The sequence below is a fragment of the Triticum urartu genome, chromosome 3A (assembly GCF_056163025.1).
Source record: "Triticum urartu cultivar PI428250 chromosome 3A, HENAU_Tu73, whole genome shotgun sequence".
In the NCBI taxonomy this organism is placed as follows: Eukaryota; Viridiplantae; Streptophyta; class Magnoliopsida; order Poales; family Poaceae; genus Triticum; species Triticum urartu.
Window position 1 is genome coordinate 93,665,134 of NC_141875.1, and position 5,090 is coordinate 93,670,223.

A 5,090-nucleotide genomic window follows, 5' to 3' on the forward strand; every position below is an offset into this window, starting at 1 on the left:
TCAATAATTTCATTCTCTCTAGCCCTAGCAAGTTGTTGATCAAGAAATTCACCAAGTGGCACAGTAGTATCAAGCATAGAAGTAGTTTCATGATAAGTATCATGCATAGCAGAAGTGAAATCATCAATAACATGCGACATATCATAATGAATGGCAGAAGCAGGTTTAGGTGTCGCAAGCTTACTCAAAACAGAAGGTGAATCAAGTGTAGAGCTAGATGGTAGTTCCTTACCTCCCCTCGTAGTTGAGGGATAAATCTTGGTTCTTGGATCTTTCAAGTTCCTCATAATGATGAGCAGATATAAATCCCAAGTGACTCAAAGAATAGAGCTATGCTCCCCGGCAACGGCGCCAGAAAATAGTCTTGATAACCCACAAGTATAGGGGATCACAACAGTTTTCGAGGGTAGAGTATTCAACCCAAATTTATTGATTCGACACAAGGGGAGCCAAAGAATATTCTCAAGTATTAGCAGCTGAGTTGTCAATTCAACCACACCTAGAAACTTAATATCTGCAGCAAAGTATTTAGTAGCAAAGTAATATGATAGTAGTGGTAACAGTAGCAAAACGTAATGATAACAAAAGTAATGTTTTTTGTATTTTGTAGTGATTGTAACAATAGCAATGGAAAAGTAAATAAGCGGAGAACAATATATGGAAAGCTCGTAGGCAATGGATCGGTGATGGAGAATTTTGTCGGATGTGGTTCATCGTGTAACAATCATAACCTAGGGTGACACAGAACTAGCTCCAATTCATCAATGTAATGTAGGCATGTATTCCGAATATAGTCATACATGCTTATGGAAAAGAACTTGCATGCCATCTTTTGTCCTACCCTCCCGTGGCAGTGGGGTCCTAGCGGAAACTAAGGGATATTAAGGCCTCCTTTTAATAGAGTACCGGACCAAAGCATTAACACATAGTGAATACATGAACTCCTCAAACTACGGTCATCATCGGGAGTGGTCCCGATTATTGTCACTTCGGGGTTGCCGGATCATAACACATAGTAGGTGACTATAGAGACTTGCAAGATAGGATCAGGAACTCACATATATTCATGAAAACATAATAGGTTCCGATCTGAAATCATGGCACTCGGGCCCTAGTGACAAGCATTAAGCATAGCAAAGTCATAGCAACATCAATCTCAGAACATAGTGGATACTAGGGATCAAACCTTAACAAAACTAACTCGATTACATGATAAATCTCATCCAACCCATCACCGTCCAGCAAGTCTACGATGGAATTACTCATGCACGGCGGTGAGCATCATGAAATTGGTGATGGAGGATGGTTGATGACGACAACGACGACGGATTCCCCTCTCCGGAGCCCCGAACGGACTCCAGATCAGCCCTCCCGAGAGGTTTTAGGGCTTGGCGGCGGCTCCGTATCGCAAAACGCGATGAATCCTTCTCTCTGATTTTTCTCTCTCTGAACATGAATATATAGAGTTGGAGTTGAGGTCGGCGGAGCTCCAGGGGGCCCATGAGGTAGGGGGGCGTGCCCCCACCCACATGGCTAGGGTGTGGGCCCCCTGGTCTTGATCTTTTGCCAGGATTTTTTATTATTTCCAAAAATAGTCTCCGTAAAGTTTCAGGTCATTCCGAGAACTTTTGTTTCTGCACATAAATAACACCATGGCAATTCTGCTAAAAATAGCGTCAGTCCGGGTTAGTTCCATTCAAATCATGCAAGTTAGAGTCCAAAACAAGGGCAAAAGTGTTTGGAAAAGTAGATACGACGGAGACGTATCATTGTGTTGTGTCTTTTCCGGTTGATCAGTAGTGGAGCCCAGTTGGGATGATCGGGGATCTAGCATTTGGGGTTGTCTTCTTTTATTTTGGTTCCATAGTCGGACCTTGATTGTACTCTGGATGATGTATGTTTAACTTGTATTTGTGTGAAGTGGAGATCGTAAGCCAACTCTTTATCCCTTTCTTATTCAGTACATGGGATTGTGTGAAGATTACCCCTCTTGCGACAAACCTACCATGTGGCTATGCCTCTAAGCCGTGCCCCGACACGTGGGAGATATAGCCGCATTGTGGGTGTTACACATGCCAAGAGGTGGCGTGCTCCCCTAGCCCAAAACTGAACTGGACTAGGGGGGCCGGCCCCCTTTCCTTCTCTTCTTCCTCTCCTTCCTTCTTCTCCTACTTGAACTAGGAAAGGGGGAAACCTACTCCTACTAGGAGTACGAATCCCCCCTTTGGACCTGCCCCTTGAGGCCTTCCCTCCTCCCCTCCTTTATATACGGTGGAGGGGGCACCCCATAGACACACAAGTTGATCTTTAGCCGTGTGTGGTGCCCCCCTCCATAGTTTTACACCTAGGTCATATTGTCATAGGCGAAGCCCTGCATCGATAACTTCATCATCACCGTCAACACATCGTCGTGCTGATGGAACTCACCGTCGGCCTTAGCTGGATCAAAAGTACGAGTGACGTCACCGAGCTGAATGTGTGCAGATCGCGGAGGTGTCGTACGTTCGATACTTGATCGGTTGGATCACGAATACGTTCGACTACATCAATTGCGTTACTTAATGCTTCCGCTTTCGGTCTACAAGGGTATGTAGACACACTCTCCCCTCTCGTTGCTATGCATCTCCTAGATAGATCTTGCATGATCGTAGGAAATTTTTGGAAATACTGCATTCCCCAACAGTGATTCCCTTAGTGGTGTCATGTGAACGTCGACTACACGGCAGTTCACCATATTTGGGCCTAAGGGAATGCATTCTGGAGTAGTTATTGAAGGATCATGGATGTCGCCTAGAGGGGGGGGGGGGTGAATAGGCGTTTTAAAATAATTGCGGTTTAGGCTTGAACAAGTGCGGAATAAACCTAGCGGTTAATTTGTCAAGCACAAAACCTAAAACAACTAGGCTCACCTATGTGCACCAACAACTTAAGCTAAGCAAGATAAGCAACTATGTGATAGCAAGATATATGACAAGAAACAATATGGCTATCACAAAGTAAAGTGCATAAGTAAAGGGGCTCAGGTAAGAGATAACCGAGCCATGCGGAGACGATGATGTATCCCGAAGTTCACACCCTTGCGGATGCTAATCTTCGTTTGGAGCGATGTGGAGGCACAATGCTCCCCAAGAAGCCACTAGGGCCACCATAATCTCCTCACGCCCTTGCACAATGCAAGATGTCGTGATTCCACTAAGGGACCCTTGAGGGCGATCACCGAACCCGTACAAATGGCAGCCTGTAACGCCCTCGATGCGGCTATATCTCCCACGTGTCGAGGCACGACTTAGAGGCATAACCACATTAAAAGCAATGTCGCAAGTTAGGCAATCATCACAACATCCCATGTAATATGAATAATAAAAGGGGAAGGTACATAGTTGGCTTACACTCGCCATGTCAATCAAAGTGCATAAATAACATTACATCATCCAAACACTCATGGCCCGACTACGGCGCCAAAATAATAGATAACCCAACATGCGACACGGTCCCGATCACCCCCAACTGGGCACCACTACTTATCATCAGGGAAAGACACGTAGTATCGTTGAGAGTCCTCGTCGAACTCCCACTTGAGCTCGAGCGCGTCACGTGGAGCGGAATCATCAGGCCCTGCATCTGGTTTAATAGTAATCTGTGAGCCACATGGACTCAGAAATATCGCACCCTCACGATCAAGACTATTTAAGCTTAATAGGAAAAGCAAGGTAAATATGTGGAGCTTCAGCAAGCGACTAGCATATATGGTGGCTAACCTGTTCGCAAAAGAGAGCGAGAAGAGGAGGCAAAGCGCGAGCGAGAAACTAGAGAGCAACCTACGCAAACATTACTCCAACACCGTGTCCACTTCCTGGACTCCGCCGAGAAGAGGCCATCACGGTAGCTCACACTGTTGATTCATTTTAATTAAGTTAAGGTTCAAGTTATCTACAACCGGACATTAACAAATTCCCATCTGCCCATAACTGTGGGCACGGCTTTCGAAAGTTCAAATCCCTGCAGGGGAGTCCCAACTTAGCCCATGACAAGCTCTCACGGTCAACGAAGGAATAGACCTCCTCCCAAGACATTCCGATCAGACTCGGTATCCCGGTTCTTCAAGACACTTCGACAGGTTAAAACAAGACCAGCAACACCGCCCGAATGTGCCGAAAAATCCCAATAGGAGCTACACATATCTCGTTCTCAGGGCACACTCAGATGAGCTCTCCATACAACTAAAACCAAACCTCGAGTTTCCCCGAGGGGGCGCTGCACAGGACTCTAGTTCGGACCAACACTCAGAGGAGCACTGGCCCGGGGGGGGGGGGTTAAAATAAGATGACCCTCGGGCTCCGGAAACCCAAGGGAAAAAGAGGCTAGGTGGCAAATGGTAAAACCAAGGTTGGGCATTGCTGGAAAAGCTTTAATCAAGGCGAACTATCAAGGGGTTCCCATTATAACCCAACCGTGTAAGGAACGCAAAATACGGGAACATAACACCGATATGACGGAAACTAGGGCGGCAAGAGTGGAACAAAACACTAGGCGAGAGGCCAAGCCTTCCACCCTTTACCAAGTATATAGATGCATTAAGATAACATGGTAATATAATGATATCCCAACAAGTAAAATAATGTTCCAACAAGGAACGGTCTCCAATCTTCACCTGCAACTAGCAACGCTATAAGAGGGGCTGAGCAAAGCGGTAACATAGCCAAACAACGGTTTGCTAGGACATGGTGGGTTAGAGGTTTGACATGGAAATTTGGGAGGCTTGAAAGCAAGTGGTAGGCATCGTAGAATTGGCATAGCAAAAGAGCGAGCATCTAGCAAAGCAAAGATAGTAGTGATTTCGAGGGTATGATCATCTTGCCTGCAAAGTCGTCAGAGTTGACTGGATCCTCGAAAGCAAACTCAACGGGCTCCTCGTTAGCGAACTCGTCTCCCGGCTCTACCCAAACAAGACAAACAAGCAACAAGGACACAATCAACCACGTGCAAGGCTCAAACAATATGATGCAAAGATGATATGCTATGCGGGATGCGATGCGGGAGGCATATGCAAGATGTGACAGGGAATGCATGAACCTGGCCTCAACTTGGAA